The sequence below is a fragment of the Anser cygnoides genome, chromosome 1 (assembly GCF_040182565.1).
Source record: "Anser cygnoides isolate HZ-2024a breed goose chromosome 1, Taihu_goose_T2T_genome, whole genome shotgun sequence".
NCBI lineage: Eukaryota > Metazoa > Chordata > Aves > Anseriformes > Anatidae > Anser > Anser cygnoides.
In genome coordinates, this window is record NC_089873.1 from 44,339,803 (window position 1) to 44,349,597 (window position 9,795).

General features: G+C 51.5%; 1 protein-coding gene and 1 long non-coding RNA gene across 3 annotated transcripts in view; one reads left to right on the forward strand and one right to left on the reverse strand.

The window, feature by feature from the left end:
• The window catches only part of TCF20 (transcription factor 20), a 119,829-nt gene extending 117,015 nt beyond the window's left edge, over nt 1-2,814 (reverse strand). The window contains 1 exon segment of the mRNA XM_066990189.1: nt 2,611-2,814. The gene's annotated coding sequence lies outside the window, so the exon portion shown is untranslated.
• LOC106046234 (uncharacterized) lies at nt 1,678-9,700 on the forward strand. 2 transcript variants are annotated; one of them, XR_010828569.1, is made up of 3 exons: nt 1,683-2,234; nt 4,148-4,369; nt 4,953-9,700. It is a non-coding gene; the product is annotated as an uncharacterized lncRNA (long non-coding RNA). The 2 variants fall into 2 exon arrangements; XR_007168976.2 differs by lacking the exon at nt 4,953-9,700 and having other exon boundaries at nt 1,678-2,234; nt 4,148-4,335.
• Nucleotides 9,701-9,795: the final 95 nt, after the last annotated feature.

Consider the following 9,795-nt stretch of genomic DNA (forward strand, 5'->3'; position numbering starts at 1 on the left):
CAGGATCAAGCAGGAGAGGCAGACAAGGCTGTGAAATTAAAAACACCTATTTTAAAGCAAATGGTCTTGATAATTAGCAAAAAATGTGGCATAGGGAAATAATATAACCATATGGCAGGAAGTGGTTTTCAAGGTGAACTACAAAGCTGTTTTAAATAAATGAATAAACTGCTGGAGCTGCTGGGTCACTCGCAGAACCATATACGCAGGATTAGACGTCATTTAAAAAAATATACAACAAAAAAAAAAGTAATTAGCTCTTCTTTTCACTTTCCTGCCTGTAGTCTACATCTGTGTTTGTTCTTATTTTTAAGGACTTGTTTCAAGCGATTAACGTTTGCACCTATTTGCAGCTACCAGCGAGCCGTCAAACTCGCGCGTTTTCAAAAGCCTTGCAGCTCACCCTGAAGCGAGAACCAAGTTTGTAGGATATAAAACCTTTTATCTCTTCCTCGGTGTCATTACACAATCCCAGCCAGGTCATCCGACGCTAATAATCGCTCCTGAAGCCGCGCGTCTCCGCGATGACTTCCGCGACAGAGAGAGAGCCGGGGGGGTCACGCACACCACGCGCCGGACCCCGCGATGCCCCGCTGCAGAAGAGGAGCTCGGAGGGACGGGGAGGCTGAGCGCGGCATCCCCCCTGCTCCTGCTCCTGCCCGCTGCCAGCTCACCCTTCAAAGGCTGTGCGCGAAGAGGGGGCCGGAGAGTTTGTGCTGCTCCTGCTCTGCAGGCAGGCTGTCTCGTGGCCGTTGTCCCTGCCCTCTCAAACCCCTTCTGGTCTGCTCAGATATGAAAGGCGCACAGCGAGAGGTTCCCTCATTACCTTTCTGAGCCCAGACAGAGCAAACCTGGGCGAGACTGTCTTACGGTTTCCAGCGAGCATATGGCCAAAGTGCATCAAATTCATAATAGCTTAAAAATACTTGAAATAAATTCTACCCGATGACTCAGTTTCAAAAATGTGCCGTGCATATTTTTTTTTTAAAGGGAAGGGACAGGCAAACTAATCTTCACTTCAAACCTCTCGCCCAGTCTAGGGCAAAAACCAACCTTTCCTCCTTATTTTGTAAGGGCACAAGCTGGCAGCCACAGCCATTAGTCTTCCACAGCAGCTAATGACCCACACGAAGCAAACTGTCAGGATCCCAGTCCAGGTCCTTGTGACACAGCTGGTTACATTAAAAACAGTCATATCTTCAGCGCTAATCAGCAGAAGCTGAGCTGGCTATTGACAGATTCTCCCCTGGTCCGTCCCCCCCATGACCAAGAAACAGCCTGCACAGGGAAGGGAGCCAGGATAGGAACTGTAGATAAAAGAAGGGCTGGGGGAAAAAACAAGCCCTCACAATCAGTATTCCCTGCTCACCGTTTTGCCCCAAGTTTGGAGGGTTTACTGCTATAACCGAAGTCACACTAGGTAAGATTTGTAGCTTCCATTAAAAATAAACTCGAGGCCCAAGCCTGCACGAAGAAGCGCATAAACCTGCACATCGGGTCCACCCTGCAGAGTGCTGCCGAGGACCCCAGCGCCACCCCGGGCAAGCCCTGGGGCATGGGCAGCACGAAGGGGCCAGCTCTCAGTCCTCGAGCGCCGGACGCCCCGGCCCTGAACAGGGCAGCATCAACAGGGCTTGGTCCTGCCCTCAGAGGCCCTGGGCACACAGGGGACAGCGGTGGCTTGCTCCTCCTCGCCCCTTAGCTTCTCTTGTTTTGAATTCTGATTTAAGGAGCGTTAGTTAGCACCAGCACGGCCAGCCCAGCGCCTTCCCTTGGAAGGGAACCGCGGTTTCTCCTCGGTCCCCACAAGCCAAGATAAGCGCTGGAAGGAAGCCACCGTCCCAGGGGCACTCCCAGCTGGACAGAGCCGGGGCACGCGGCCACCCAGCGCACGAGGAAGACGCTGGCCGAGCTCAGGAGTGGATTATTTCAGTATCACAGCAGCGAGGGTCACGGGCCAAGAAGGAAATTGAAAAAGGAGAACAACAACAACAACAAGAAGCAGCTGGCCTCCGACGCCAGCTCCGGCCGTGCCACCGTCTCCGCTCCCAGCGGGGTCTCCGGCCCGAAGCCTTTGTCGCCGGAGGACGGCGTCACCCCCGTGTCACCCACGGGCACTGTCGACAACTTCAAGTCACGGTCCCGGCGGGCACGTACGTCCCAGGGAAAAGGCAGCTGGTGCCAGGACGGTGCTTTAACAGGACATGGGATCACCGCAACGCTCATCCCAGAAGGTCAGGGTGGGCTGGGGGGGCATGCAAGGAGGGGGGAAGCGACGCACGGGGCTGCACAGCGCTCCCCATAAAGCATCCACGCGTGGGGAAGGAAGCAAGCGGCGGGGCACGGCGGCCGGGACACCCACGGAGCCCGTGACCGAGGCACCCCACAGCACGCGTGGGGCCCCCAATTCCCCACAGATATAGGGGATATGGGGGGGGGGGGGGGGGGGCTGGTGTTGCGGCTGCCGTACCCAAACCCACAGCAAACCCCGCGCACCGAGGGAGGGGGGGGTGGAGGGGAAGAGAATAAAAAGTCACCTCCAGCGGGGAGAAGGGGGGAGGACCCGGACCCGGCCCCAGACCCGCCGCCCCCCCCGTGCCCCCCGCTCACCTGGCGGGGCCGCCCCTCACCGTGCCATGGCGGCACGGCCCGGCCCGGCCCGGCCCTTCCCGCGGCGGGGAGCGGGGCTCCCGGTTCTTTGTTGCGCGGCGGGGAGCGGGGCACGGATCCTGTCACGTCATGTGACCCGCCGGGGGTGTCGGCTTTTTTTTTTTTTTTTTTCCCTCCTTTTTCTTTTTTTTGGCTTTATTTATTTATTATTTATTCCTTCCCTCCCTCCCTCCCTCCCTCCCTCCCCCCCACCCCAGCCCGCCCGCCCAGCCGCCCACCCTTCGGGCCGTGAGGTGGCTGCCGGCGGAGCGGCGGCGGCCGGGGAGGAGGAGCCGCGGGCGGGGAGGGCTCCCTCGGCGGGGCCGGCGGCGGCTCGGGCTCGGGCTGGGGCTCGGGGGCGGGCTCCGGCGTCGCCCAGCGCTGCCTGCGGGCGGCGGCGGGGCAGGGCCGGGCCCGTGCCCGTGTCCCGGGGCCTGGCGCCGCTCCCCCGGGCCGGGAGGGCCCGAGCTGGGCCTGCCCCCGGCGGGGGTGGGTGTCGGGCGCTGCCCGGGCCGCCGCAGGGGGTTTTGTCGTTTAAGAGCCCCGCAGGGGTTTCTCGTCGGCGTGTCGGCTCCTTTTTGTGCGTGGTTTTGGGGATTTGGTGCTTGGTGGTTTTTATTTTGGAGCCGTGCGAGATTTCCGTGTCTGGCGCCTCACGCAGCTGGCCGCTCCGGGCAGCCTTCGGTCCCCTCCTGTTGTGCGTTGGGCTCCTCTGTGGCTCTCCGCGCCCCACAGCACCAGCTTCCCCACGAGCTGGAGCCAAAACACATCACGCTGCCAAGCCGGGCCACACATGGGAAGCGCGCACTGCGTATTCCGATCAGAAACAGCTCAGAAAAGCTGGGACTCCTTCGTCAAGTACAGCCACAAATGCAATGCGCGGCTTCCCCTCGGCTCAATCCCCAAGGTGGCTCTTACCCCAACACCAGCTTTCTAGGCACCACGACTGACGCACAAACATGGCAGCCCACGAGCCAGAGCCTCTGCGAGAGCACTCAGGCCGTAAAACCGCCTCCGTAAAGCTGATGCGCTCAGCAGCCGCCCAGACCACACCAAGGAGCCGCGAGGCTCGGCCAGCCCTGCCGGGACTCCTCCACCTGCTCCGAGGGGAGCGCTGGCGGCTGCTCTACCACCGAGGTCACGCTTTGGCAAAACACGTAGGTGCCTGCTGCGTTAAAGACGCAACAGCAGCCAGAGCAATTTTAGAAAATCATTTTTTTCAAGGAATCAAATTTTGTTTGGTGTTTGTCCAGTGCGACCGATGTTAAAAAGGTCTGGCAAAGTCTCCGACCACATTAGCTTGCTGCCAATTTGTTTTTCTGCTCTTAATTTTAGAGTCTACTGTAACATTCCCCCTCCCGCGACCACATTTCCCTGATAGCGATAATATTACATGCTAAAATCCACACACAAATTAATCTTTTAAATGACAATCTCCATTTGAAAGATTTTTTCCCCACTGCCTCTCCTCCTAACCTTCAGCCTCTCCCTTTCCCAGCTCATTACAGGAAGCAAATCTGCAGATGAAAACATGAAATAGAACCAGATCCCGCCAGAGCATCAAACATGAAATACGCCAGCGCCACTCCACAGACGGCATAATCAATGCCCTTCTTCCCACAGCAAAACCACCGAAATTCTTTGTTCCTGCGCATAGTCGTCCCAAATCGCTACAGTTCATCACTTCCTCCAGCAGATGAGATACCCCCCCAGAAACCATGTGAGTGAAAACGAATAATTGCCATCTTAGAATGAGTGCGTACAGGCAGCCAATAAAGGACAGAAACACAAACTCATCATTAGCAGAATGTTGTGTTGGAAAATAACAACCCTCGCCCCTCAGTCCTTATCCCAAAGGAGACCTGCAAAATACTCCCAGAAGATAAATCTCATAATTTAAACTTGTCAGCCCCTAGATACTGAAACTCATGGGTCTAACAGAGGTGTTGCTTTCTTAGCCCACTGCAGCCTCCCTGCTGACCTCTCCCTTTGTCACCCGCACAAACAACCCTTTCTTCACTAGTGGTCCAGCAGAGAACTAGCAGCTTGTCAGTCACTTCTGCTCACACCCTTTTGCACTCCATAGGTGCTCCTTTTTTTTTTTTCTCAAGTGGTCAAATTGATTAATATAATTAGATTAAACTAAGAGCAATTGCATCTAGCCTGTAGTTAGCTTGAATTTTGCTGCTTTCTGTCAGATCTGATAAAAAGACCCTGAGCCCAAAAGCTTGTTTGCTTTTTCCAGTTATATCAGTTGATCTAATAAAAGATATTACCTTTCTCCACAAACCTTGCTTCCCTAGGATCTTCAGACCATCACAGCTACAACAACAACACTTTTACTGTCTTGCCTGCTCTAACTGATTCTTCTAGATTCTCTTATCTATAAAATAGAATAAGATAAAACATATTCTGTATCGATTCTTATGCTGTTTTCACAACCATAATATTCAAGTACCTTCTAGGACTACATTAACTGATCAACTGTCACGTGTAGGGTTTGTTTTTCTTTGTCTTGTTCTCTCTCCCCAGGAAGAAAATGATGCACAGAGCAGTGTTTTGGTTCTGTGAGTTGCTTTTTTTTCCCTCCTCTATTCTTGTTGCTCTGCATTTGTAGCAGAGAAAATGAGGATGATGGCAATTTCTGTGATAGACCTTATTTCCCAGGGAAGTTAATTTCAGAGTGTTGAGCCACCCGTAGAAAGATGTCTCCTGCACAACGGAACATTATAATATGTCATTCCCAACCAGAGAAAAGCTAATCTGTATTCTTGACACTTGGGACAGAAACTTCCTAAGAAAAAAACAGCTTTTTCCCTTCTCCAGAAAAAGAGTTTCGACCCGTGATCCTCAGTATGCGAGGTTCCGACAGATTGCTGCGAATTATTAACATACAGGCCAGCACTCTGTACAGCTATAAACAGGAATGTCTGGAAACCACAAAGGGTAACATACCTTTTAATCGCACTGAAACACGCGGCCATAGGGCTGCTGGGAGGGAGACGGTGGAAATAAATTATTTCATGCTAAAACACAGAGAGCGTTTACTCATGTGTAAGGAGTCACGCTGCCGCTCCTCACAGAGGAACCCTAAGCAATCCCACGTGTCTGAAAGGCAGTAGGTACAACATACGAGCTACTGAAAGGTAGAAACTGAGGTGAAGAGAGGAATCATCTGTGCTCAAGCACTGAAAGCAGAAATACCAGAAGACCTCAGGGAGACAGTAGACAGCAGATTTAATATGTTTTTGCAATGTGATACGGCAGCAAAAATCATGCAGTTAATTTAATTTGGGGTTGTAAAGGCAGAGACCTCTTCTCAGAGATATAGGCAATAGTCCCATTTTTTAATATAGTGGCAAGACCGCAGTTTGAAGACATGTTTAGTTCTGGACAGCTCGGTGCTAGCTAGATGTCAACAACTTGGAGGGAAATAAATAAAAAAAAAAGGAACATAAAATGATAAAAAAGCTGGAAGGGATTACAGTGTGTGTAGGTTGGCCAAATAACAACTGTGAAGAGCATCATGGGAATTGTGTGCGAGAATTTCAGGGTGCAGAAACACCAGGGAGCGAGAAAGGCTGCTTAGGGTTGTCTGATGGAGTATAAATGATATCCATGTAAATGAAATGAAGCAAAGGAATCATTAATCTGCAAGACAGCATCTCAGAGGAGCTCCCATCACCTGAGTCACAGAAGACAATCAAGAAACAGTGACTGCAGGAAGGGATTAGATGAGGACGGTGTGCCTGTGGGCTGTCTCATCCCTGCCCGTCTAGCTGCTCGCTAACTGGGACATCTGCAGAGCAATAGGTCCCAGCCCTGTACGTCGTGGAAACTTTCCCTTTCAACTCCATTGCTGGAGATACTTGAAGACCAAATAACCATGCTAAGTTCCAGCAGGTGACCATGGAAGGAGTGCTGTATTCACAGCGATCCAGGGGGTGAAAAACTTCAGAGTTTTTCCCTTTTACCACTGGGATTTTCTGGAGATGTCACTGGCTCATCGTCTGGTAAGGACGGCGGTGACACCACTCCTGTGTTTTAATATTGTCATCATGACGTTCTCTTGGATTACACAGAGCTTTGAGTTGTTGTCCTGGGCAGCACTCACCTCTTCCAAAAAGTCTGTGGCACCCAGAGACAGCAGTTAATTGAAATGAAAAAAAAAAATAAAAATCAGACGCTTTATTATTCCTTAATTAGAGTAATGAGGTCAAAGCAAGTCCTTTTTCTAACACAGTAGGAAAGCCAACTTGAACTTGAAGCCATACCACCTCTATATCTCGTTGTGCCATCACTTATCCCGGCCTCCTAGCACAGGAACCCGACAGCACAGTATGTCGCTCCCAACCAGGGCTGACACACCGCGATGCCGTCCATCCTGAATGTACCACACACGCATTGCTGAAAAAAAAATAAAAAATAAAAGCCCAGACGATTTTATAAATGTTCTGTAATGGGTTTGAATGTCTTCCCTTGCTGGGCCTGTATTTTTTTAACAACACCCTTAGGGAGGTATGTGCAGCGATAATTATCAGTCCAACCGTACACAAAGCACACAATGGTATAGCCTTCCGTAACTGTTGACATTAAACAGCTTTTCTATACATAGAAATGTCACAATCTCCGTGAAGGAAACCTCTCTACTTATTTACTGAAATGAATAACATGGCCTGCCACACACAAGTATACAGCAAATACAAGCTCGCTAATATTTGGGCTTGAGATAGTCTCGTAATGAGTTGCTGAAGCATACGCTGAAATGAATTCATCACCCCCCCAGTGTATCGCGGACCTCTGACTGTTTCACTTGCACTCTGCCTAATGGCCCGTCTTCCTCTGGACAACATATGCGACAAACCTCTCTGTAATTTCATGCACTTACTTGCGGGGTTGGTTTTTGGTTTTTGGTTTTAATCAAAAAAGGGAAGTGTTTTCTTCTTTAAACGTAGCGTTTGTCTAGTGTTAGGACTGGCAGTGTCAGCTCTGAAAATTCAAGATTAATCAAGCAATTAAGAATTGATATCCAGTGACTTATCATGAGAGTTGCTGCATTCATTTTAGCTCCGCATGAACCCAAAATAGCTAACCTGATTTTTATGGACAGCAAGATTATTTTAAATCTTCTGGGGAGGAGGAGAAGAAGAGTTACAGCTCCTTTATTAAACTGATTTCTTCAAAACCCACACCTGCGTTTTGCACATTACTCAGCAGAGCTGGTGTGCAGAGAGAGCCATTCCCCAGAGCTGCCGTACTCCAGACTCACACCCTGCCTTGACCTGAATGAGTCTGAAAGCGTGCAGAAATCCCAAGGGAGCCAAAGCCGAGCTGAAGTTTTACTTTCTCTTCCCCACGTGCTAGCGCAGAGCAGCCCCGTGTGAATAAACAACCCAACCGGGCAGGAATTGCATCACATCAAGCCTGCGGTTTCCTTTCGAGTGTTGAGAAGAATGGCAAGCATTTCCATTCATCACGTAAGGACCAGCGCTGCTTCTCCTCACGCCTCCTGCTCCGCTCCGGGAGCTCGGCGTTGGGGCGGTGAGGACAGCCCTGCCGTCCCTTCGCCCAAGCGCAGAGCACCTCTGTGAGCAGCTGCAGCCATTTCTCTTCCTTGTCTAAGCCCTCTCGACAAGCTCAGGAGCTTCTTCAGCAGTCAAAGAAGACTTTATGGGGTGGACGTGCAGTAATTCATCACATTCCCTCCATAAACATTTATTTGGGGAATTACAGCATAAGTAATTGGGCTTTCCGTGGCGATTTGGCTCTTACGAGCTTCCCTTATTGCCAGAACGGTGGGTGGCTCCCTCAAAGAGAGCAGCAACTTGTCCTGCAGCTTGGCGACCGCAGCCAGGCAGATGTGAGCCTGATCAATACCTGCGTGAGAAACCAAAGATGAAAAGCAAAGTGCTGCGGAAACTCGTGGTAGAGACTCAGGGAGAAACTTTTTATTATTTTTTTCCCCTAGTTTGTAAAATTAAAGGGAGTTCAGCAACTCCTGTTTACCCAGCTACTGGCTCCCACCTGGACGACCTGGTGTAAGTAAGAATGTAGGAAGCTGAATTTTGCTCCCAGCTTTACCTCTGACCCTCTGCAATTTTGGACAAGTCATTTAACCTCCTGAGTCTCCATTTCTTCATGTATGAAGCTGAAATGCCGTACTGAGCCTAGCAAGGACTCTGAAATCACTGATTTTAATGGCACATGTCAGTGTAAAGCGCTGCTGGCAGCGTTACAGGGCTAATTCCCCCACAGCTGCGGTACAGGTATTTTGGGTACAATTATTGCCCCTGGAAGCGGCTAAAATTGTAGGCAGACCGCTCTTTCAGATGGGACAGAAAAGAGGCCCCGACTGGTTACCAAAAGACTCGGTGTTTTGGAGAAGCCCGTATGGTGGCTTTCCCCCGTTCACCCCGCTCCCGTTTGGGTAATTACATTCCGACTGCTTAAAGCAGGGCAGCCCAGCTGCCTGGCCCTACCAGCTGTATAGCCAAACCTTCGCGTGGCTGAGAGCTACAAAACACGAGCCGTGTACTTCAGAAGGAAAAGTGGAGCTCCAGGAGAGGTTCGTGGGCTGGTGAGGACAAAGCCTCCCCGCGGGCACGGGGCAGAGCAGGTGTGGGGTTACCCGCAGCAGCCATGCAGCCTGACCAGGCTCAGGAGCCTTCATGAGTTTTCTGACAAAGCAAAGAGGAGCAGCATAAGTTGCGAAGGATTTTTTTTTAATTATTTTCTTTTTACCACAGACGCGCCTTAAATTTTCCCAAACCCAAGATAAGACGTCCCTCCCAAAATGGTGAAAGAAAGTGGTGGCAACTCGAAGCGGCCCCAACATCTAGCCAACGTTGTGTTCGGACACACGGGTACCTGATGAAGTCGTTTCTCCAGACTTCATGGATGCAGAGGAGGGGAAGGTCCTGTCCCCATGTCCCCACGGCTGCTGGTGGCACCCGGGCCGTGGCGCAGAGCTGTGGTGGTCAGGGGCACCCGCCGCAGAGGCAGAAGGCAGTCCTGGCGGGGGCTGTCCTGCGTGGCTGTAGGTGCCCACCCTGGGGGGTCTGCGGTCTGGGGGCTGCCGGGGGGACGTGGGCAGGCAGGGGACAGGAGAGGGAGCAGAGAGGACCTAGGGCACCATCTGGTGGCTTC